At 40.8% G+C, this 25321-nt stretch overlaps 1 protein-coding gene across 6 annotated transcripts in view; it reads left to right on the forward strand.

Moving 5' to 3' along the window:
- The window catches only part of MBOAT2 (membrane bound glycerophospholipid O-acyltransferase 2), a 122312-nt gene that overhangs the window by 16966 nt on the left and 80025 nt on the right, over nt 1-25321 (forward strand). For 2 of the 6 annotated variants that reach the window (XM_087863876.1, XM_045775960.2), the window contains exon 1: nt 15486-15729. The exons of 3 other annotated variants lie outside the window; for them this stretch is intronic. The gene's annotated coding sequence lies outside the window, so the exon portion shown is untranslated. Of the gene's footprint in view, nt 1-15480; nt 15730-25321 lie in introns of those variants that run through there. One more of the 6 variants, XM_087863877.1, reaches the window with a different exon arrangement.

A 25321-nucleotide genomic window follows, 5' to 3' on the forward strand; every position in this document is an offset into this window, starting at 1 on the left:
TTACATCATTTAGAAGTAACTCATCTAGGGGCGCCTGGGCGGCTCAGTTGGTTAAGCGTCCGACTCCTGCTCTCGGCTCAGGTCTTGATCTCACCGTCATGAGTTCGAGCCTATTAAAAAAAAAAAAAAAGTTACCTGGTCTTGTTCTTCTGTTCAGAAATGTTTTATGTGTAGGCAGGTTGCCAGTGCTGCCCAGCTTGGGTGAGTGTCTGCTCACAGCTGTGGACATGCTTCCCCCACTCCCGCTGCCTTAGGCAGTTGGTTGACGGGATTGAGAAGAGGCCCTACCACAGATGGCAGGTGGCCTCCTTGTATCCCTTGCCTCTGGCTGGCACTGAGTGAGGTGTTCTTCTGTGCACTGTGTTTAGAGGTGTTGGTTTACTAGGTTGTTTCCTTGACTAGACTGGGCAAGATTTTTGGTGCAAGGACTACATTTCCCGCATCCCTCCAGTGGGTGTGCCTACCTCTGCAGGCATGTGTCAGGTATTTGCATGGCCTACAAGTTTAGGATGATACTTCCAATTTTTTGAAAAGTGATACTAAATTAATTCTTAAGCCTCCAAACCATTTGGAAGTCTACCAGCAGTTTTTTTTTGTCTTTGGAACAAATCAGTTACTCAAGAGCATTTCTAGAATTTCAGTATCATGCTTAAACGTATTCATGGTATTTGTTTACACGTTCTTATTCCAGGCTCGTTTCTTACTCCGGTTTGTGTGGTGTTGAGTTAGACTTCGATGTAAAAAGGAAACGTACCAGTTATGGATTGGATGGTATGGTCAAGGGACGCTGCAGGCTGGGTATCTGCCTGCCTTATGCTCAGAGGTCACCCTGAGCCACCTCTAATGAGGTGCCATGGTTAACTGAGCAGACACGTCCATTTTTCCTTTGTCCTCCTTTTAGTGAGTCCTGCCTCATGTTTCTGAGAATAATAGGGAGACTCCCCTCTTCCTTGATTCTCTGCCTGTACGTGAAGAAGCAGCAAAAAATTGTTGCATTACTTTAGGAAATGTATTGTAAAGAAAGTGAAGATAGACATTTAGTACTAAGTCTTAGGTCCTGTCCCTGCTCAGGGCCCCCTGGGGAATTCTCTTCTTACAGAGACTAGAATCCCAAGTCCTGCCATAATTGGGCCCCACCAACTTGTCAGCCCTAATTTCCTACAGTTTTTTCTCCTTTCTTTGTCATCTACACTGGCGTTCTCCAGTTCTTTGAATATTTGAAGCATATTCCTGCCTCAGGGCCTTTGCACTTAATATTCCTGCTCAAGATATCGGTATAGCTTACTCCCTCACTTAAAGTAGCTTTCTGCTCAAGGCCTTCTAAAGGAGGCCTTCTCTGTTCTCCCTATTTGAAAATAGAAACTCCTGTCATTTTGAGGTACCTGGGTGCCTCATTTGGTTAAGCATCTGACTCTTGATTTCTGCTCAGGTCGTGATCTCAGGGTTGTGAGAGTGAGCCCTGCACTGGGCTCTGTGCTCAGTGGGGAGTCTGCTCGAGATTCTTCTCTCTCTCTCTCTCCCTCTTCTCCTCCCCCACTCATGCTCTCTCTCTCTCTCTCTAAAAACAAATAAGTAAAATCTTTAAAAATAACCTCCTGTCATTTTCCTCTTTGTTATATTTTTAAAAATATTGACCTTACATTATTTCATACATTTTGACATTGTATATTCATCTGTTTATTGTCTTTTTCTCTTACTAAAATGTAATCTCCATGAGAATAGAGACTGTTTTTTTCCACTGGTGTCTGGGGTGGGGTCTGGCACATAGCAGGTGCTCAATAAATATTTGTCTCTTGTATTAATGATGAACTATGAGCCTGATGATTATATGTATTTTTTAGGATTTGTTTCCTAAAGCTAGCCAAATATAATTTATCAGCAGCAAATGATGGAACAGATGACCTGTCTTAGCATTAACTTCTATTTCCTTTTTGTCATTTTCCTTTAAGATTAATTCATTATCAATTCTGAAACGTGTTTTTTTTCTGTTGAGAGGCAGTGCTGTGAAATGGTGGTAGTGTTGGTATTTAGGTGGGAAACCTGGGATTGGTCATTTAACCTCTAAACTAGGGATGCCTCCGTTCCCTTGTATGTAAAATGGAGATAATGGTAATGTTGGAGTTTTAGGATTTAGTCATTAATAACCCCCTCTTGCCAAATTTAGACCAGAGAAAGAGAGATTTACAAGAGTCAGATAGACATGGATTGGATTGTCGGCCTTACTGACAGAAGCTGGATTGGAGGTGGTGACTTCCCAGTGCTTTAGTCCTGGGAGTAAGTTTAGCTTCCCCAGTGTAGGCAGAGCTGGGGGTCTGCACGTTCCCCCCAGAAGAAACACAGCTTCCCCAGTAAACTTCCCACATAGGGAAGCAGGCTGTAGCCTGGCAGCTTTAAAGAAAGCCCAGAAGAGGGGAGCCTGGGTGGTTCAGTTGGTTAAGCGTCTGCCTGCGGCTCAGGTCATGATCCCAGGGTCCTGGGATCAACCCCCCACATTGGGCTCCCTGCTCAGCAGGGGAGCCTTCTTGTCCCTCTGTCTGCTACACCCCCTGCTTGTGCTTTCTCTGACAAATAAATAAATCTTTAAAAAAAAAAAAAAAGAAAGAAAAAGAGCCCAGAAGGTTGAGTGAATCCCTCCTCCTCTGATGGGAAAGAGTAAGGCTCATTACTAGGAGAAACATGACACTTGGGGAACAGAGGGTCCCCCCAACAAGTGTACATAGTGTGGTGGGGACTTTCATAAGGTCTTTTCTCTGTGTAGAGTTTGGAACATAGGAAGTGCTGAATCACTATTAGCCGCTATTAGTGTTGTAACACCTGTGTTTATCATGGCAGTTACCATACTGGACTATAATCTTTTTTTTTTTTTTTTTTCTGTGTGCTTACTGGACTAGATTGTAAGCTCTTGGGAGAAGAAACTCTTCATCATCTCTTGAATCTCCAGTGCTAGATGATTTTTTGTTGGTTTGTAGCTGTCAGTGACTAGATATTTGAGAAGAATGGCATAGTGAAAGCATATGGGTATTAGAAAAAAAGGAATCTGCTTTAAATTCTTTTTAAGCCAAGGAGGAGATAGGAAAAAGTGAACACTAAGAAAGGAAAGTGGACTAATACATATATATTTAAGGTTTTTAACAATAGTAGTTAAAACAATACCTGTTTCATTGAAGAACCCAGATAAGCAAAATAACACAGACCCTGAATATTTCATTTTGTCTAGGTTTTACTGTGTTTCTTTTCTTCTCGTGAATGGTTAGTGGTAAAGAAGTTAGGCTCCTGCAGAGTGATGGATAATTTGCAAATGTTAATATTAGAATATGTTTTCTAATTAAAAAGTAAAGACAAAGTAGGAGAAATTAACACTGAAAAAATATAGTGTTTTTTGGTTATATCTCAATGTGAACAGTCAGTGAATACCATAGGGGAACGTGTATGTGTGTTGATAAAATTGAAGGAGACAGTAAGTTCTGGTCAATGGCAGATAACATTACCCGACAGTCGTTAGTTCTCCCATCTGTCTGCTCTGTTAGGCGTCCTTGAATCAGAGCTCCTTGTTGTCCTCAGCGTTGCTTCTGTTTTTGCAGTCTCTGAGGCCCCTCAGCATTGTCACACATTGTTCTGATTATGCCGGGTGACAAGACACAAGTTATAATGATGCTGGCGCTCCCTTCCGGGGTGGAGAGCATTACCTGTAATAACTCCGGCAGAAGCAGCCTACCTCTGTCTTCACCCTGGCGCTTCCCTGGTCTTTTCCAGTCACGATTGCACTTGCACACTAAAATGTCATCTGGCGAATACTTAAGACAGGGTCTCAAAATCAGGTGTGGTGTCAAGATCCAGATGGCCATGAGGAGGGATACCAGCCCAGGGATCGTTCTGCTTTACCAGGTGAGGGAGGTTTCACCTGAGCCCCATGGATCACAAGACCTAGAACTTTACTGGCGGTTTAAGTCTCATGGTCCAGAATTAGCCTTGGTGTATTGGAAAATGTTGATTTTTTTTTTCATCAGTCTTTCCCCAAACTGTTGTAAATTAGTCATATGCACATTGGGGGCAGAGTAGACTGAGAGTGATCTTTGGTTTGGGCCTCAGCTTGAATCTGGCTCCCCTGCTCTCGGACTTTGGCACGTTACTTGAACTTTCTGAGCTTCCATTTCCTCATTTTAAAAGTGGGGATATTAGTAACTATTTCGCAGGTTACGGAGAGCATTATTCAGGTAATGGAGGCTACAAGACACCTTCGTACATTGTAGCTGCTCGGCAAATGGCAGTGATTACTAGTCACCCTTTCAGAATATGGGCACATTGTATGACAGAGCTTCCGCTTCCTGGGTGCCCCCTCTGTGCTGGGTGCATGCTAGTTCCTTCTCAGATCTTACCTTCACTCCCTTGCTCCTCCCAACAGCACCACACAGCTCGCTCTCGTTGGGATAGATGGCCTTGGTGCAGCTGTCCCTGCTTCCAGGCCCTTCCAGCTGCTGCAGTGGGGCTCTAGAGCCTGGATCCGGTGATGTTTGTACTGGGTGGTTCTCACTGCAGTGTGCACATGGACACATAAGTGCTTTCAACAGGTGGTTACTTTTTTTTTTTTTTTTTTTTTAAGATTTATTTATTCCAGAGAGAGACACACAGAGAGTTTGAGTAGGGGGAGGGGCAGAGGGAGAGGGAGAGAGCAGACCTTCTGCTGAGCGTAGAGCCTGATGCGGGGATGATCCCTGATCCCTGAGATCATGATCTGAACTGAAATTAAGAGTCAGATGCTCAACCGACAGAGCCACCCAGGTGCCCCAAGGTGGTTACTGCCAAAATGAAAGTACATGATGGAAATGGCTTTTGTGTGGATTTACCAGCTAGAAAGCAATAAAATCTCACTTTTTTAAAATTAGGTATGTTTTGAAGATTACTTCTTCTAGGACACAGAGTGGAACCCTTAAAAACTGGTAATTTTCATTGGCAGCTAAACAGAAAGTTCCTTTGTTTTGTGGGTTGGGGAGTGTAAGATTTTTCTCTTTCGGGAGGAAAAAAAATTCCAAAGACTTAGTTTTAGGCAGAGAAACAGTCAATTTAAATTTTAAATTAAAAATCTTTTTTCTTAATAGCTTTAAATTTGCTAATTTAAAATTTTCTTTATATAAAATTTTTTAGTTATTAAAATTAATAATATAGCCCATTATAGAAATTTGGAAAGTATATTGCTAAGTTAAATTTTGAATTCCAAATCCTTAGGAATAACATCGACACTTTGAGAATTTATTTTCCTCGCCTTGGTTAGTTGTCTTCTGGAGTCTTCTACTTGCCGTCTCTAATCTGGATTGATTGCTGTATTGGCCTACTGCAACGTTGTCATTCTGCAGCCTCTTTTGACTGCATAAATGAGCCAGATTCATTACTTCTTTAATCCTGTGCCATCTTTCTTGGTTTAGACTTTTATTTTGCTGAAGCACATCTCCAACTGACTTCCTGAGAAAGAGCACGTGGAAAGTTAGCTTTCCGAGTCCTTATGTATTTGAAAGTATCTTCATGGAACTTTAGGTTGAAAATAACTTTCCCTTATCACTCTTAAGGCATTGTGTTGTTGTTTTCAGCCTATGGTACTGATGATGAGAAGTCTGATGCTAGCCTGGTTCTCTTAACTATGGAGTTGACCTGATTTTTTTCCCCTTGAAGATTCACAGGATTTCTTAAATTTTTCTTAAATTTCACATTATCTCAGTGTCGATTCTTGGTAAGTTCTTTCAGTTTGATGACTCATGTTCTTTAACTGTGGGAAATCCTCTGGAATTGTTTCTTAGATAACTTCTTCCTTCTCTTTTTGTTGTTTTCTTTGTGGAATTCTCATTTGTTAGATGGTGACGTCTTGGATGAATTAAGTCTATATATTCTCTCTTGCTATTCAGTAGCTTTTGGAGACTTCCTTTAACTTTGTGTTTCAACCTGTGGTAAATTTTACTTTCCAAAAATGGTCACAGCATGGTTTCCAGTACTTGTCACTTCTTATCAAGGATGGAATTTGTTTCCTTTCCCCTTAATCCTGGACAGGTTTATGACTGCTCCAACTAACAGAATACGGTGGAAGTGATACTAGGTGATTTCCAGGGTTAGGTCATTAAAAGGCCACAGCTTCCACCAGTATGTGTGGCTCTGTTTCTGTCTCTATTTCTCTCTTTCTCAGAGTGTGCGTCTGGAATCCAGTCGCCATGTAGTGAGGAAGCCGAGGGCTCATGGGGAGGCCAGGTGTAGCTGTTTCAACCTACAGCCCCAGCAAAGGTCTCAGGTGGCAAGCACCAATGATCTGACATGCGAGTGAGTGAGCCTTTAGAGAATTTCAGTTCTTGGCTGATGCCAGGTAGAGCAGGGATGAGCTCTCCCTGTCCAGCTATGCTCAAATTGCAGCTTTGAGAGCAAAAGAAATGTTGTTATTTGTTTTAAGGTACCAAGTTCAGGGGTAATTTTTATGTTATCAAATTTCTCATTTCATCAGTTGTGTTGTTTGAAATGTTCGTTGAAGTATAACTTACACACAGTGAAATGCACAGATCAGAAGTGTATAGTTTGATCTATTTGACAAATGCATATACACCAATGTAACCCATATCCCTGGTACCTAGCCCTCATGAAAGTGAGCTTGGTAGACCAGAGTGCTAGGTGATGAGTTGAAAGAGATTGGCAGACCCCATCCCCTGCCAGCCTCTGGCAACCACTATTTTACTGTTTCTGTGAGCTTGGCTTTTTTTTTTTTTTTTCCCTATTGAACATATAAATGATACCGTGCAGTTAAAAAAAAAAAAAAAGATTGGCAGGAATTTGGCAATGGTCTCGATAGGATAGGAAGCCATTTGAGTTTCTTTTTCCTTAAACTTCTTTTGGACAGCTTTAAATTTGCAGAGAGTTGTGAAGATAGTACAGAAAGTTCCCATATACCCACATCTACTTTTTCCTGTTGTTAATATATTAGTATGGCCCTTTATCACAACTGGTGAACTGATATCAGTACATTGTTATTAACGAAATTCCATGCTTTATTTGGATTTCCTTAGCTTTACTTTATTACTTGGGCTGCCATGACAAAATACCACAGACAGAGTGGCTTTAACAACAGACATTTATTTCTCAGGGTTCTGGAGGCTAACGTCTGAGTCTGGAGTGCCAGCATGGTGGGGCTCTGGTGAGGCCTCTCTCCTGGCTCGCAGGTGGCTACCTTTTTGCTGTGTGTTCACATGGCCTTTCCTTGGTGCATGCATGTTTGGGGAGTGGAGGGATGCAGAGTGGGAAGTAAAAGAGAGAGAGAGAGCTCTCTGATACCTCTTCTGATCAGGGCACTAATGCCATGATGAGGTCCCCACCCTCATGACCTCATCTAAACTTCACTAACTCCAAAGGCTCCATCTCCAAATACCATCACATTGGGGATTAGAGTTTCAATGTGTTAATTTGGGGGAATACATATATCCAGTTCATAACAAGGTCCTTTTGTGATCCAGGATCCTATGTAGAATTTCCCGTGTTACGTTTAGTTGTCACGTTTCCTTACGACCCACTAGACTGGGATGATTTCCCAGACTTCCCATGGTTTGGATGACCTGACAGCTTTGAGGCGTGTTGGTCGTTTTGTAGCATGCCCCTCAAGTGGGATTTGTCTCATGTTTTTCTCATGATTAGTCTGGGCTTGTGGGTGTTGGAAGACCATGGAGTTGCATGGTGGTTTTCATCACTTCCCATCAAGTGTGCGAACTTTCAACTTGACTTATCACTGTTGGTATAGTTTTGATCACAAGGCTAAGGCACTGTTTGTCTGGGTTCTCCATTCAATTTTCTTTTTTACCCCCACTTCCACATTATACTCATTGAAAGAAGTCATTCCTAGCAGCCCACACATGGGGGCATGCTGGGGGGTGCAGTGTGCTGGGGATGGGGCAGGGCCAGCACAGTGCTGGGGGGCGGGGCTGGTGGTGCTTGCTGATGGATCTGAGGTACACTGGAGAGAGAAGCGTGTGATGACACCTGCTCCTAGATTTTTGGCCTAAGCACCTGGGCAAATGAGGGAGGAGGGAAGAGAGTGGCTTTGGAGCATGGGGAGGGATAGATATGAAGGATTTTCCTTTGGCTGTGTCAATTTGGAGTTGTCTGCTAGACTTTGAAGTAGAAATGTTGAGTAGACCATTGACTGAGTCTGGAGTTCAGGATCGGGGAGGACTTGGGATTCAATTAAAGAATTCCATTGTGCTTTCAGACTAAGAATTTGGTTTGATAGAATAAAGAGCCAGTGGTTATTTGATTAGAATGATGAGAAAAATTAAAATCAAACAAACACATCCTTTCTGAGAGCATTGTGAATAAAAAGAAGAAAACAGGTGATCTTTCAGTCAGCATCAACGACTCTCTGTGTCCGACTTCAGGTCCCAGCTAATACAGCCAGTGGAGCAGTGGAAAACTCAGAATCTGATTTGGATGTTATAAGCTATCAGGAAAAGACACTGGAAATTTTAGTTTTTTCCCTGAGGAACTGTGTACATATATTTTGGGGCCTCAAAGACAGCCAGTGTACCAGTGTATTACATTTTCTTTCTTAGAGGAATGCCCGTCAGGAGTGGGAGGGCTCTGAGCTACTGCATTTTCATGGAGCTGCCAGCCTTCATCTCCTTGAGGCAGAATGCTGCCCCGGGGAGCCTTTCCCTGCTCTTCCTTCCCCTTCTCCGCTCTCTTCTGTGGCCAGGGGGGCAACTGGCTTTCCTGTCTTGAATCCTGTGCTTGTGATGGTGAATATAGGCAGGCTGAAGGATTTATACTGTTTGGTACCGTAACAGGAATTTTAAAAGACATTTGGCAGTTATGCAGTAAAGCTACATGACATGTGACCAGTGCCACAAATGTCATCAAGTTTAGGTTGCTCTGTGGAGGTTGGTAGGTTATTACTTAGAAAGCAAGTTAATAATATTGGGAGATTTACAGTTCTCTCCTTTCCCTTTCCATCCCCCAAGTTCTTTACTTAGTTTTAGAGCTTTTTGTCCTAGTACATCCTCCCTTTTCTGGGGAGTTGATTTTAAAAATTAGGTTTGCAGGGGATTAGAAACAACCAGCATGTTATTAGAGGTTGATGAAATCCTCACCCATACTTACAAGTTCAGGGGGACCTTTTCAACCTCCCTGGGTGCCCCTCTCAGAACTCATTCAAGAAAGGAGTAACTTCCAGAATTTGGGATTTATCATTTCCTTTTAGTAGCATTAGCCATGAACGTGTGTACCTTTAAACAGTATGGTGTTTAGTTTTGCTCAGTTTTGACTTTTGACTTTTATTTAAATGATTTACACTGCGTGTTTTCTTCTGAGTCTTGCCTTTTATTTTAGTTATTTTTAAGATTTTATTTATTTGAGAGAGAGAGAGAGCGAGTGAGCAAGGGACGAGCAGAGGGAGAGGGGCAAGCAGACGCCACAAGCCCAATGTGGAGCTGGACCTCAGGACCCTGAGATCATGATCTGAGCTGAAATCAAGAGTGGGACGCTTAACGGACTGACCCACCTGGGCACCCCTGAGTCTTGCTTTTTAAATCAAAATTATGTTTTCCAGATACATTTCTTTTGGTAGCTTAGCTGCAGTTCTTTTGTTCCCACTTCTGTGGAGTGTGAATATGATATAACTTATTTGTGTTCTCTCCCAACCAAAGCCATTTGGGTGGTTTCCGGTTTTTTACTATTTATAAATAAGGCTGTAGTGAAGTTCTTGTTCATGTCTTCTTGTCACATATGCAAGAATTTCTCTAAGGTTTATCTACCTTGGGTGGAATTAATGATCATGGAGAATGTATCTTCAACTTTATTAAATAATGCCAAACTGTTTCCAGAGTGGTGATACCAATACACACCCCCACCAACAGCATATTAAAATTCTCTTATTCCATATCCTCATTAGCACCTAGCACCTGGTTATCAGGGTGAAACACTTGGGCCATTCTTTTGGGCATAAAAAGATATTTTGTGATTTTAAGTTTCATTTTTTCTGAACACAATAAGGTTAATATTTTTTCATATAGCTCCTGGCCATTTCTCTTCTGTGAAATGCTCTTTCTTTTACCTTTTATAAAAATTAGGTAGTTTATCTTTTTCCTAATGGTTTTAGAGGTTCTCTCTCTGTTTTGGATTTGACTTCTTTATCTGTTTTATGTGTTGTAAAATATATTCTTCCAGTTTGTAGTGTGATTTTTCATTTTCTTTATGATGTCTTTTGATGAAGTTCTTGATTCTCTCTTTTTTAAAAATTTACTATTTTTATTTATAGAGGTGGGGAGGGGCAGAGGGAGAGGGAGAAAGAGAATCTTAAGCAGCCTCCATGCCCAGTACGGATGTGGGGGCTTGATCTCATGACTCTGAGATCATGACCTGGGCCAAAACCAAGAGCTGGATGCTTAACCGACTGAGCCACACAGGTGCCCCTTGATTATTTATTTCTTAAGATAACTTAAAAATTTTTAAAATTGTGATAACATATAGCATATGTAAATGTATAAAATTTGCCACTTTAACTATTTTTGACTGTATGGTTTAGTAGTGTTAAGTCTGTCCACATTGTTTTACGGCAGATCTCCAGAACGTTTTCATCTTGCAAGAGGGGAACTGTATACCCATTTAACAACAACTCTCCGTCTCTCGCTCCCCCAGCCCCTGGTAACTACTATTCTACTTTCCGTTTCTATGAATTTGATTATTTCAGATATGCTGCATCCAAGTGGAGCTCCCCTTGCGGGGTCTGAGCCTGCTCTGCCCCAGTCCAGCTGGTCAGGCAGGCAGACCATGTTGGGTGAAGGAAGGGAGTCTGTATAACGTCGGTGCGTTTTTCTTTGTCAATTTCATAATCCATGAATGTAGATACAGGTTATTCTTACTTTCCTATTAAGAAACTGTGACATAAAGAGGTTATAAATGCCGGAGGTTACTTGGTTATGGCTGGAGCAAGGATTTGTATTTATAGTTCATTAGGTAGTAATGTGCTGCTTACTTTAGATTCACAGTTGTCGGCCCGCTATGATATGCTAGGTGACATTCATATGAGACACATTCCCAGTTCTGTACAATGTGTCACATGCACTTCCCAGCAAACCAGTTGCGTCTCTGCTGCTGTTTTCTTAGAAATGTGAGGGCAAGAGTAATGTTTTGGGGATAAACTTTATTAAAGTAAATTGTTCACAAACTTGACTATTTTAACTTTCATTAGTAATAAATTACTAGTGACACACCTCAAAACTCAGCAGCTTTTCTATGATTCATAATTGCTGCCTTTGACGACTTAATTATGTTGACTTTCTTTATCAGCTGTATGGAGCTACTTAACATTCACCTCGGAGTTGGTGTAAATATTTGATAAATTGGGATGTACAGATGGTCTTCCAGCTGTGGTTTCCTCCCTAGCCTGAGAGCAGAAGCTCTTGTGAGGACTTTGGTAGTGGAGTCAGTGTCTCACAACCACTTGGAGTCTTGCCTCTTTTGCATACTCTGCGTAAGAAGATAGGTGTCGATCTCTTGTGATCAACTCACCACATGTCACCACATGATTTGGAAATCAAATATTTGTTGGGATTATATCAAAGAATTACTTTTTAGCTCATGCTTAATATTAAAATGACATCAAGCAATAGGAAGAAGAGATTATATATAAATTTGGAATGATATGGTGATCTGAAAATGATGAAAACAAATGTGAGTTTGCAAGTATTTAACAACATGTTTGTTTTGTGCTGGTCGTGTGCCAGGAATAGGTGCTAGGGGATCCAGTAAACAAAATAGAGAAAATCTCTGTTCTCATGAAATGCACATTCTAGGGATTATTTTTAAAGATTTACTATAGAATAATTTATAATGTATGACATCAAGAGACATGATCACTTGTGATTTTTTATAGCAATGTCTGAAACCTTTAAGAGTTCTAAAAAAAATAAGTGAAAAATAAAAAATGCTTATTACATTGGCTCATTTGGATAATGTATAAGTGCTTAATGGCTAAATATCCCAAAGGCAGTGCCTCAGAGGTCAAGCTAATCATTAAAAGTTAACACTTTTTATATTGACATGATCCTTATTGAAAAGTATACTGTTTTTAGTGGGAGGTACTATAATTTCAAAATCAAATCAACATATGTGTAAGTTGATATTGTACTAAAGTGAAATCTGATGCTAATGAGGCAGCCTGGGAGAACAATGAGTTTTTTGCATAATTCAAAGCCTTGTAAATTTAATAGGAGCATTGAAATTGACTTTGTTTTTTGGGTGGGTCCTTTTTACCCTGTAGTATCTAAGTCCCTGGATATGAATGCTTTCAAGGTAAATTAGGAAAGAATCACTATTCTTATTTGGGCTAATGCTTCTGATAGATAGCAGGAATGAATGAATAATTTAAATTGATAAATTTTATTAGCAAATATAATAAATAAGCAAACAAATCTATTTGAGAGGGAGGGAGAGAGCATGAGCAGGAGGAGGGGCAGAGGGAGAGGGAGAAGCAGACTCCCCACTGAGCACGGGGGGCTCCCAATGAGGTGCTCCAGGAGGGGCTCAACCCCAGCACCCTGAGATCATGACCTGAGCCCAAGTCAGGCACCCAACGTACTGAGCCACCCAAGCACCACTTGAGTTTAGCTGTGAATGGTGAAGTTTCTGTGTTCCAGGTGTGGGGTTGGGGGACCTTGGCCTTGAGGTGGAAATGAGTTTGGTGTATTGGGAGGTCAGTATGGTTTAAAGGCCGTCAGTGAGAAATAGTGGTCGATGAGGCTACGGAGGGGGCCTGGTTCTTGAGGGCAGAGTAAAGACCAGTTTATTTTAATGATGATGGGCAGTCTACTAGCTTATTTTGAAGCTGGGGACTGATGTGATCACGTGACTGGCTGCTGTGTGGTGGCTGACGCATAGAGGCAAGAGATGGAATAGGAATAGGGAGAACTTGTAGGTATCTAGGGGAGGGGTGTGGGACGGCAGTGGAGATGGAGACGAGACGCATGGCTGGTATGACTTGGAGAGAGAACTGAAAAGATTTAGGAATGGATTTGATGTGGAAGCAAAGAAATTAGTAGTAGTCACGGGTTGATTTGGTTGAGCAACTGAATTTGTGACGGTGCATTTACTGAGATGTGTAAATTTGAGGGAGATGTTGGTGGTGGGGGATCAAGAGTTCCCTTTTGGGCCACCGTGAGTTATTAGAATTTCAGGCAAGGTGGTTTAGTGGGCAGTTGAATAAATGAGTCTGAAGCCTAGCGGAGAGGTCCCGACTAAGATTACAAAGTCAGGTGTCAGCGAACAGAGGTGAACTCCCCAAAAGAGGGTGGATCTTCAGTCTACTTTAAACTGAGGACGTGGGACTGGGTGGCCTTTAAGCTCCCTTTCTGAAGCCCGGCATTTATTGAGTCACAGAGACTATTTGTGAGAAACTTGAAGAACTTTCACTAAAATGGGTCTACATTTTTAAACCAGGAAAGTGATGAACAGGGAGGAAATACGAGCCTATAGGTGTTCCCTATCTATATTTGTTCCAAAACTGCTGTCTGTCATTTGTCCCCAAGTGTGATACATAACTGAAATGACATATCCTTCTAAAAATCAAGGTGATCTCACTCACGCTGTGACGTTTTCACAGAAACCCCCACGATTGTCAATGTGAATTGATTTTTATTTAAAAAATTTTAAACAGCTTTTTTTGTGAAGATTTTGTTTATTTGAGAGAGAGAAAAAGAATGCGTACGCATGAACTTGCGCTGGGGGAGGTGCAGAGGGCGAGTGAATTTCAAGCAGACTCATGCTGAGCGGAAGCCTGACATGGGGCTTGATCCCAGGATGCTGAGATCATGACCTGAGCCAAAGTCAAGAGTCGGACACTCAACCAACTGCACCTCAGGTGCCCCTTAAACCGTTGTTTTGAGGTATAATGGACACACAATAAACTATACAAAGTGTAAGGTTGGATGTTTTGACATATGTATCCGTCCATCACATGTAACCACAGTAAGGATAATGCTCGTATCCATCACCCCTGAGTCTCTCTTGTGCCCCTTAGTAACTAACACCTGCCTCTTGCTTCTCCCCCTCCTCAACCCCAAGCAACCACTGATCTGCATTTAGTCATTATAGAATAGTTTCCATCTATCAGAAATGTATATAAATAGAATTGTACTGCAGTCCTCTTGTTTTTTTTTTTTACTTTTTTTTACTTTTTTTACTTTTTTTACTTTTCTCAATTAGTATAATTATTTTGAGATTTTTTTCTATCTCGTGTGTGTCTTGGAATAATTCATTCCTTTTTATTGCTAAGCAATATCCTATTGTATGGATACAGTATGATTTGTTTATCCAGTCATTGTCAATTTAGACTCATCTTTTTCCCTTTGCAAGTCTTCTGATTTGCTAGTATTATTTGTGACCATGGAAGAGACAAATATTGAGGTGTACCCCCCCACACACACATGCACACACATGCACCAAAGCTCTTAATAAAAGGGGCAGTAGTTCCTTGTTCTTATATTTATCCCCTTTATCCTATTCACCGACTAGCAACTTGTTTAGTCATATGTCAGTAAGTTTGACAAGTGTTGTGGATGTTAGGCAGACTAACCCTTTCGTTGTGTCTGTGCTCATGTGGTATTTTGGGATGTGTGTGTGTTGAGTTTATTTATTTTTATCTGGATTAAATTTGTTTCAGCAGATTGCCTTTACTTGAGCTTCGTAATTTAGCAGCTGTGGATGCAGTTAATCTAGCACCTTTAATTTCATAGGCAAGTATAAATAAATTCTTAATTAGTTCCTAGGAGTTTTACATAGACAGCTAAGAGTGAAATTAAAGGAGATAAGCTCTCCTTAATCTGGAAGGTAGAAGATAGGTACTTTTAACCTTTGTGAGGTCTTGATGAAATCACTTGCTTTCTGCTTCTGTGCATTTAGAAGAGCTTACTGCTTTTTGGTTTCTGTGGGTGATCTGAGAATATGCTTCAGGATCTGTCAGTTAATAAACCCCTGGGAGTCTGGCTGTTTTTAATGATGTTGGATTCACCATGGAGCAGGAGGTTAAGAGAGCTCTGGCTCCTGCCTTGCAGTTCCCTGTGCCATTGTCTGGGAAGGAAGAGGAGAGAATATCGTATCTAGGTATGCGCCTGTCCTGGAAGAGCAGGGTTCTCTGCTGGCTACTCCCAGTGTGTTTTGTTGATGTGGGAGTTGCCGTATAATTGAGGCTGTTGCCGTATAATTCAGGAGCTAGGATACAGTCCCTCTACTTTGTGTTCTTCTGGTCCCAGCCCTCAACCTACCATCCTGCTCTGCAGCCATCCCTGTCGTCCGTTTGCGTGTCTTCTTGCTGCCGGTAGAGTTTGTGAGCACAGGAAGTACCATGTCTGTGTTGTTCGTTGTACCTGAACGGTAAGTGTTTGTTGAATGGTGAATAGAATTCATCTTTATGCTTCTATATTTATTTTTAAATTCCTGGTTGTGAAGTTTCTAATTGTAGCAATTAATATTAAGAGCGTTAAGCCTCTCACAAAGATGGAAGATAAATATGAGCTGTTATGTTCTAAATAGTCTGCTTTCCTTCTTTTTAAGCAAACTCTGAGGCATGACTTCTCCCCCCTACTTTTTATTTCAGTAAATTAGAAGCACACATGGAGCCAGACACTCCATTCGAGGATGGATGGGAATGCGTAGACGAACAGAATTTGTTCTCAAGCCTTGAGAAGCACAGTCTAGAGGAAAGTCAGAACTAATAGGCCAGTAAGTGTCAAGTGCTGTATAGGAGTGATTTAAAAAGTGTTTCGGAAGCCCCCAAAATATGAGTAAATGTTCCACAGTTTCTAGTTGAGGTGATGGGTGAAAGCGATCCCATTTAACTAAGTTGAAGCCCCAAAAGGGAAGGGGCAGGTTTGGTAGAAGCAGGAGATAGAAGGGGATACAGTAAAGAATTCAGTTTATGTGTCCAATTTGAGTTTTGTGAAGAATGTTATTGGGTAATCTATAGATTTTTATGGTGGTTTATAAAGACCAGTTTTCCCGAGTTTTGGGTTGAATTTATTTTTACTAATTATGGGGAGGTGGTAGTTCTTGAATTAAGAGTTTTGTGTTACCTCACCACAGTTGGTTCTGACAGTAGTGGAGTTCAGTTTACTTTATGCTTGTTGAAAGAGTTGTTCATCTGTGGCAGTGACCTAAACATGTTTGAAATGCTTATATCCTTTAAGACCGGGCTGCCGTGACTTGACATTTAGTGGGATGAAACTAGCAATGCAGAGGCAGCATAGGGAGATGAGATAATTGTGATGTTAAATCTTGGTGCTCAGGTTTTTTTGTTTGGAAATTTGAAAGCAAACATGTATCACTTTTTAAAAAAAGATTTATTTATTTGAGAGAGAGAGTGAGCATGCATGAGCACGAGGGCAGAGGGAGAGAGAATCTCAAGCAGGCTCTGTGCTAAGTGCAGAGCTGAACGCGGGGCTTGATCTCATGACCCTGAGATCATGACCTGAGCTGAAACCAAGAGTCAGGTGCTCAACTGACTGGCACCCAGGCACCCCACAAACATGTATCACTTTTAAAAATTTTAATTATTTGGGGGTAGATAATAAATGACCATAGTGCAAAATAAAAAAGTAGACATGGATATATGATGAAAAGTCTCCCTTTACCCCTATACCTCTATCCTCTACCCTGAAGGGCAATCACTGTTACCAGTTACTGGGGTATCCTTCCAGCGATATTCCCAAGGGCATGTTTGTGACCTTGTGGAAACCGAGGGATAGCATGCTTCCAGGATCAGTTAACTCAGCAGCTTAATGATGTCATCAAGGCCTTCTTCTTTGTTCTTTTTCTTCTGCTTCCCTATTTATTTCTCTTAGGCAGTGCCTCATCTAACACCCAGGAGCCTTTCCCATTCCATGGGTCTCATGTAAGTCGCAAAGTCCATGGGCAAACCCACATATCTCTGTTGTGTCCGTTTTTACGTGTGAAGAAAACTTTGCCGACAGTCCTCAGCTCCATTTCTCGGACCAGAACTGCAGCACATGTCCATGCCCTGAACTAGTTGTTGGCGGTGACTGTCTGAGACCAGTCACTGTTCACCTCCTGGCACTAGGGAAGGGTCTAGATTTTCTTGAGGCAAGCAGCTGCCTGGTAACTGAACCAAATCAGCGTTTTCTTGGCAAGGGGGAAGGTCTGCTGTTCTAGGAAATCTAGATCATTTCATCTTAGTACTTACGGGGTTGCCTTATTCTTTTTGATGGCTGTTTAGCATTTCATTGACTTAATGTACCATACTTTCACTAGTCTCTGTCTTTTCCGATTTTTCCTATTATAGAATGATGCAGTGCATATACATAATATTAAATGCATCCTCTCCCACAGTGCCAAATTGTTCTCCATCAGCATTCTGTTAGTATACACTGCCACCAGCAGTGTTTTAGAGTTCCTTTTTCCTTATGCACTTGACAATACTGAGTGCTTTTGAAGTTTGTTTTACTCAGGTGAAATGTTACTTTATTCTGATTTTAATTTCCATTTCTCTTTTTTTGAGTTTGGGCATTTTTTCTTCCCTGTGAATGAGAACTGACCATGCATATATCTACCCATTTTTCTATTATTTTATTACTTTTTTTTCGAGATTTTATTTTAAGTAATCTCTGCACCCAATGTGGGGCTTGAACTTACAACCCCAAGATCAAGAATTGCAGGCTCCACCAACTGAGCCAGCCAGGCACACTTGTTACTTGTATGATTATTGATTTGTAGGAGCTTTATATATATATTGAGGAAAGTAGCTTTTTATGGTACGATTTCTAAGTATTCCTTTCAGGTTTGTTGTTTATCTTTTTACTTGGCTTATGGTGTTTGGCAACTAGCGAACTTTTTTATATTTATGTAATAGAATTGCTTCTAATTTTTTTCTATTGGTTTTTGCCCCAGAACATTATAAAATGTTACCTTTATCATATTCTACATGACTGTGATGTGTTTGAATCTATCTCTGGACTTACAGTTCTGTTTTATCGATCTTTCTCTTCATCTAGTCCTCATTCTAGTTTTTCAATTTGCTTCCCTCACTGATAGGGGAAGTCTGCTCTCATTATAAATTTCCTGGGCTGTTTCACTTGTTTATATTTCTATATTTTAAGATCAGCTTTTTCTTTTCTAAAACGTCTATTGACATTTTTATTGTGTTGGACTTAAATGTAATGATTGACATTAGGGAGCTATGAACATTTTTTATGACACTAAAGTCTTCCCATCCAGGAATGGCTGCCCTTTCTAGTGAAGGCGTTTTTGGATCTCTTCCTCTATATAGCATTTTAAAATTTGCTTCATGTAGATACTGTCCGTTTCTTTTTAAGATTTTTAGTTACTTAATATTTCAGGTTGCTGTTGTACCTGGGTTTTTTCCTTCCATTAGATCTTCTAGCTGGTTGTTATTTGTCTGTATGAAGATGTTGGTTTCTAAGCTGAAGTTAAGAGATACTAAACAAGTTAACACAGTTGGACTCCAATGCCCGTTACATGGCTTCATTCTGTTTTGCCTTATCATCTTCCTGCCCTTGGTTCTGACGCTCTGCTTAGCTTTTCAGAACACCCGAAGAATTAAAACCAACCATACTACAGGCGGGAATTATACTGGTGTATTCAGAGGGACATTTAAACCTCGAGCAGAAAGCTTTTGTTGGGCAGTTATTTTTTTTTAATTGTTCCTGATCCCCCAATCATTAGAAAATTTTAGGTATTTTAAATTAGTGAGTGGGATGCTTTGTTCCTTAGTCTATATTGAACTGTTCCCTCCTCTTCACTGTGTTGTCATGATGTAGTCTGTTAAGTGACATTGGACCTGGCGTTCTTTTGCTGTACCAAAAGCCAGCACGTTTTGTTTTTACGTTTTCTGATAGACTATTTCAGTTAACAATTTGGAAAACTGAGTTTGTGTGACAGTTTTTCAGTCTGAGAACAATAGTTTGTGAGCAGGAATGGTATTTAATATTTAGGACTAATAAGGTTATTTGCTAAGATTTATAGAGAAAAAGAAGGGTCTATTAAAGTTTGTTTTGAGACATTGTATATGGCAGTACTGTTGAGATATTACATAATTCTTGACTTTAATTTGAACATTGAAAAGCCATTAGTGTTGAGAGTGCATAGAAACTTCTATTTCCCCACTCCCTGAGAATGGATGCATTTGAAATGACGAAATTCTCTTCTTAACCTGTTCTCCAAAGAAAATATTGAACTAAGCTAAACTTTATGTTTCTTCAGTCTTTTTTTCCCACTTATATTTCCTTAGAACTTTTTATTTGGAATTCTTTTTAATGACTTTTAATATTTCTGGTGGGTGTCAGAGCAAGTGATAAAATCCTAAGCAGTATTTTGTCTTCTGAAATTTAGTTGACAAAGTGTCGGACTGTGACTTTAAGAAAGCTGTATATTGGTGTTGTAGGATTCAGAAATTGTTATATCAAAAACAGAGAAATACCTGGTTTTCTTTATTTGAGTAGTGCATAAATGAACTGGACAGAGTTGGTAAAAAGTCTGGAATGCTGTTCTCCAAAGAGCATTTGTTAAGTTTCCGTGGCTTACTGTGGAAAGGAATTTGTGCATCTTCGAAGGGGTTATCCTTGTGGAAAGCTAATTAGGCTTATTTTGTGTGACACAAAATAGGCCAATTCCTTAAAAACAAAAGTTTGTTTACTGTGTACTAGATTCTGTGCCCCACCGGAGGAGTGTGGGATGTACGTGGAGAAGCGTACGTGATAGACAAGCCACGGAGTGCGTGTAGGTGCTGTGGGCCACAGAGGGACGCTTCACTTGACCTGGGTGGGGGCAGGCCAGCAGATGCAAGGAGGACTTCTCAGCGGAAGAGTTTAGATCTCTGTCAGGAAGAGCTTTTGAAAATTTAGTGGTTTCCCACAACGGAACAAACTGGCTTGCGAAGTAGTGAGTGTCCTGTCTCTGGAAGTCAGAAGATGGATGACCGACCATCTCCAGGCAGTTTCTGAGGGAAACACTCTATGGACTGGGGGCTGGACTGGCTGGTGTTTTGGGACACTTATAATTTTAAGATTTTTATGGATTTCAGCATTCATAATAAACGTAAGGTATAGATATGCACATCACAATTTAATACCATCAATTTCATGCCTTGCCTTCCTAGTTTAATTGCATATGTCGAATGACATTTTGAATTTCTTTTGGGGGCAGACTCATGACTACTTGGACAGAGAGAGCTATAGTTTTTCATTTTACTTTTTTAATTGTGAAATGTAACACCCGTGTAGGAAGGTGTATGAAACAGAGCAGAAACGCGGCGGAGACCGCTGAGCTCTTCAGCAGGAGTCAGTGTGCTCCCTGTCCTGGCTCGCAGCCCGAGCACATGGCCCGGGCGGCCCTGCAGTGTGCTGGGGCTCTGTAAGCAGCTCTGCCCACAGCGATCTGTGTCCCATTTTCAGGCTAGGGCTCTTTAGAAACAAGTGTGCCTTTCCCAAGCTCTCGTGTTTCCCTTCCCGTGGCTGGATGAAGCAATGATGAGATCCTGGATGATGGCACCCGAGAACGGAGGGAACAGGGACCCCTGAATCAGCTGCCGAGGGAGGCTGCCCACCGGCCAGGAGTATCCGTTTCAGGCTGTTACACGAGCCCCAGTTTTGTTGGAGCCATTGCATATTTTTATGTGTCTGTTTATTACAGCACCTAATGTTAGCAGAGCTAATACATTAAGTTTAACAATTAAAAAGTCAGTATCTCTGTAACCATCGCGGGAAAGAAATAGAACATTACCACCATGTATGTTCCTCATTGTAACCTGATCCCTTCCTCCGTAGTTATCACTTCAGTGGTAATCATTTCATGTTCTTCTTTATAGCTTTACTGCTCGTGTAGGCATCCCCAAACAATGTGGGTTGTTGCTTGTTTCTTGGAACTTTTTATGAATATATGTTTTTATGTTGTTTGTATTCCTCTGAATGAATTCAAGAGACGTATGGTTTCTCTTTGGTACAGCATTGTGTGTTGAATTTAATCCATATGTTGTGAAAAAATCTGTAATTCTTTCATTTTCATTGTTCTGTGTAGTTTCCTATTGTATAAATAGACCACAATTTAGCCATTTTACTGTGTGGTGTTTTTTTGTTTTGTTTTGTTTTGTTTTGTTTTGTTTTGTTTTAAGAGAGAGGGAGAGAATTGGGGGGAAGGGGAGGAGCAGGGGTGGAGGGAGAGAAAAGAATCTGAAGCAGGCTCCTCACCCAGCTCCAGCACGGAGCCCGACTTAAGGCTGGATCTCATGACCCTGAGATCACGACCTGAGCTGAAATCAAGAGTGGGACACTCCACCGCCTGAGCCACCCAGGCGCCCCTGGCCATTTTACTGTTAATGGGCATTGGGTTTTTTCTAGCTTTTGGCTATTGTGAATCACACTGTTTTGAATATTCTTGTACATGTCTCCTGGTCTCCATATTATACCTCTAAGTAGTGAAGTGGCTGAGTCATAGGGTATGAATATTTTCAGTCCTGTAAGAGAATGTAATTGTTTTCCAAAGTAGCTGTGTTAGCATTGTATGAGGTCCCATTGTCCACACACTATTCTGTGCTTGGTGTTGTCAGACTTAAATTTTGGCAAATCTGGTGGGTATTTAATGGTATTTTATATGGGTTTAATTTGTATTATTTCCTAAAGATTTAAAAAGTGTTTTTATGCCTTGTCTTTGGGGCCCATCATATATACTTGGATTTGAAGTTGGTTGATCAGGACTGTTTCCCAAACATAGCTGCACACAAGTTTTGCCTGGGAAATTAAAAAAAAATTCAGGTCCTGGTTTAGGCTTGGGGAATGAAACTTTTGGGGCAAGTATCCAAAAATCCATTTCTGACTAGCTGTCTGGGTGATGATTGCACAGCTGGACTTACACAGGTAGGTTTGAGCACGGTGCCAAGGATGCTAAAAGTTGTTCTGTCTGTGGGGCCTTGAGAACCCTTTTTTCCTTGGCTATAGGCTGCATGCCTCATTCCCCACCCCAGCAGTGTGGGGTCTCCCAAAGCCTGGCTGTTTACTTTGCAAGACACTGGCTGAGAATGTAAATGTACTATCTAAAAGCCATTAATAGTATAGAAAAGTAACATTTAAACGTATTTTGTATTCCCTTGATAAGAGATCCGGAGGTAGCAAGTGATATTTTGGGGCCACTTTTGTTAATATGTTGAGGATTGTACTCCTCTTGAGTTGCCCAAGTTTCAGGTTTTTTTACTCTAAACTTTTTTTTTTTAATTCTCTTTTTACTCTAAAATAAGTCAATTGTTGGCTTATAGAATGCTGACTTCTGATATAGTGATAATTGACAAAATGTCTTGGGCATGTGTGGCAGTTTATACGGTTTTTCACAGGAAGGGGAACATTTTTAAGCTTTTAAAATAAAGTATATCAGGAGCAACAAATGTTGGCGAGGATGTGGAGAAAGGGGAACCCTCCCGCTCTGTTGGTGGGAATGCAAGCTGGTGCAGCCGCTCTGGAAAACAGTGTGGAGGGTCCTCAGGAAGTTAAAAATAGAACTGTACTACGATGGGGTATTTACTGAAAGAATACAAAAATATTAATTTGAAAAGATACGTGCACTCCTATGTTTATTGCAGTATTATTTATAATAGCCAAACCTGTGAAACAGCCCAGGTATCCATCAACTGATGAATGGATAAAGAAGATGTGGTGTATCTATACAATGGAATATTACTCAGCCATAAGAAAGAATGAAATCTTGCCATTTCAACAACATGAATGGGTCTAGAGAGTATAATGCTAAGTGACGTAAGTCAGAGAAAGACATACCATATGATTTCACTCATATATGGAATTGAAGAAACAAATGAACAAAGAAAAAGACAAACCAAAAAACAGACTCTTGACTATAGAGAACAAACTGAGAGTTACCAGAGGGGAGGTGGAAGGGGATGGGTGAAATAGGCAAAGGGGGTTAGGGGTGCACTTACCGTGATGAGTGCTGAGCAATGTATGGAATTGTTGTAGCACTGTATCGTATGCCAGAAACTAATATGATACTGTATGTTAACTGTGCTGGAATTTAAATTAAAAAAGTGTATCAAATTTGCCTGTGGCTGTCCAATAAAAATACAATGTGACCCGAAATGTTAACCATATATATAATTTTAAGTTTTCTAGTAGACACACTAAAAAAGTAAAAGGAACAGGTGAAATTAATGCTCATAAAATATTTTTTAACTTAGTATGTTCAAAATATTTCAATATGTAATCAATATAAGAATTATTCATGAGGTGATTTTACATTCTTTTTCTGCTGTATCAGTGGAGTCTGGTGTGTATTTGATATCTCAGTTCTGAGTAACCACATGTAAGTGCTCATAGTCACATGTGGCTGGTGATCTCCTATTTGACAGCACAGATTTGGTCAGAAAATTGCACAATGATGAGTGTGTAGCTTAATATGCATCTTGAACACCTCTGAAATCCCCTCCTCGTGTTCCAGGAGAGGGAGGAAATTTGAAGCATAACATTTTCTTAGCTACACGTTAGGTAAAGTGTAAGCACCCTTAGTAAAAATGAGAAAATGGTAGTCAGGTTCAACTTTGGAACTAAAAGAAACTAAAAGAAAAAGCCACAAGGTCTGGATCCCAAATCTTCCATGCTTGGTGTTTCCTTTAAAGTAGAGATAACATTTATCTCCCATGAATATTGTGAGGATAACTTAGGTTGTGTGAAACGTGGTCACACTTATTATACAGAATCAGAAAATGGTAGTGCTGGGAGCACTAAGATATTTGGTTTAAGTACGAAGTAGACACAGATAAATGTTTTAATGCCTTAAGTAGAAAATTCAGAATAATGGGTCTGATCTCATTCAGTGCTATGATCACGCTTGAACTTTTTTCTGTTTGTTTTTTAAACTAACTCCCAAAATAGATGGGTACTTGTCCATGTATTCATGAAATAAATACAGTTGTATGTGTAGTGCAGACAACAAAGGCTAGAGATGGGGTAGGAGGGTGGGCGAAGGGTAGTGGGGGCTACAGGCTTCCAGTTATGGAGTGAATAAGTCACAGGAATAAAAGGCACAGCGTAAGGAACGTAATAGTGAAATTGTGACAGCGCTGTACGGGAACAGACGGCAGCTACTCTGGTGAGCATACCATCATATATAAGCTTGTGGAATCAGTGTTGTACCCCTGAAACTAATGTAACATTGTGTGTCAGCCATACTCCAAAACAAAAAACAAACTGAAGAGCACATAAATCATAAAGAAAATTTCTACTGAAAAAGACACCATAAACAAAGATAAAAGGCAAGCCATAAGCCAAGAGAAGTTATTTGCAAAGATCCATTTCAAATATATAAACAATTCTTTTTTAAAAAGTCAGAAGACAACCCAACAGAAATGTAGAGAAGGATACAAAAGAGGAAACTGAATGTCCAATAAACATGAAAAATGCTATTTCATTTTTACTGGTTACTAGTAATCAGGGGAAAGCCAAGAGAGAAAATGAGAACATTTTACATCCGTTAGCTTGGCAAAAATTACAAGTCTGACAGCAGCTATCGTCGAGAATGCGGGGCAGTGGAACTAGAATGTCAGTAGCGTAATCTTAAGTGTGAGAAAGATGCAGACCCTTTGAGTCTTTAACCATTTCATAAAATTTAAAACATTGGAGGGGCACCTGGGCAGCTCAGTTGGTGAAGCGTCTGCCTTCGGCTCAGGTCATGATCTCCAGGTCCTGGGATCGAGCCCCATGTTGGGCTCTCTGCTCAGTAGGGAGTCTGCTTCTTCCCCTCCCTCTGCTCCTCCCCCTGGCTCATGTGCTCTCTCTCTCTCAGATAAATAAAATCTTTTAAAAAAAAATTGTAGGCATTTGAAGCAACACGATACATAAATTACCCAGGTGGTAGAAGTATGAAAATATTTATGAGAGTACTACAACTTAAGGCCAGTAGTTATTCCTTGTGGGGGAAATGGAGGGAATAGAATCAGAGGGTTTGCGTAGGGGGCTTCACTGTACATCCAGCATTGGAAATACTGGGGTATTTCAAGTCCACTTCTTCTCTGTGACCTCCCTCTTAGGAGTGACCAGTTTGACAGTTGATGCCAAGTTCTGTGCACGTGCACAGGGAAGCAGAACAGTGTGTGGTGAGCAGCATAGGCCTGCGTCCACAGGATGGTCCTGAGCGTTACGTGAAGTCGGCCTGTAAAGCTCACGGCCTATGCCTGGAGCACACCTGCTGTTTGTTGAGCACCGACAATTAGGGTTGTGTGGCATTCATGAATAGACTACATGGAGACCATGCTAATGTCTAGCACATTGTGGGCGCATAATGGGTT

Source organism: Ursus americanus, chromosome 7 (assembly GCF_024610735.1).
Source record: "Ursus americanus isolate L20-20 chromosome 7, mUrsAme1.1.p, whole genome shotgun sequence".
In the NCBI taxonomy this organism is placed as follows: domain Eukaryota; kingdom Metazoa; phylum Chordata; class Mammalia; order Carnivora; family Ursidae; genus Ursus; species Ursus americanus.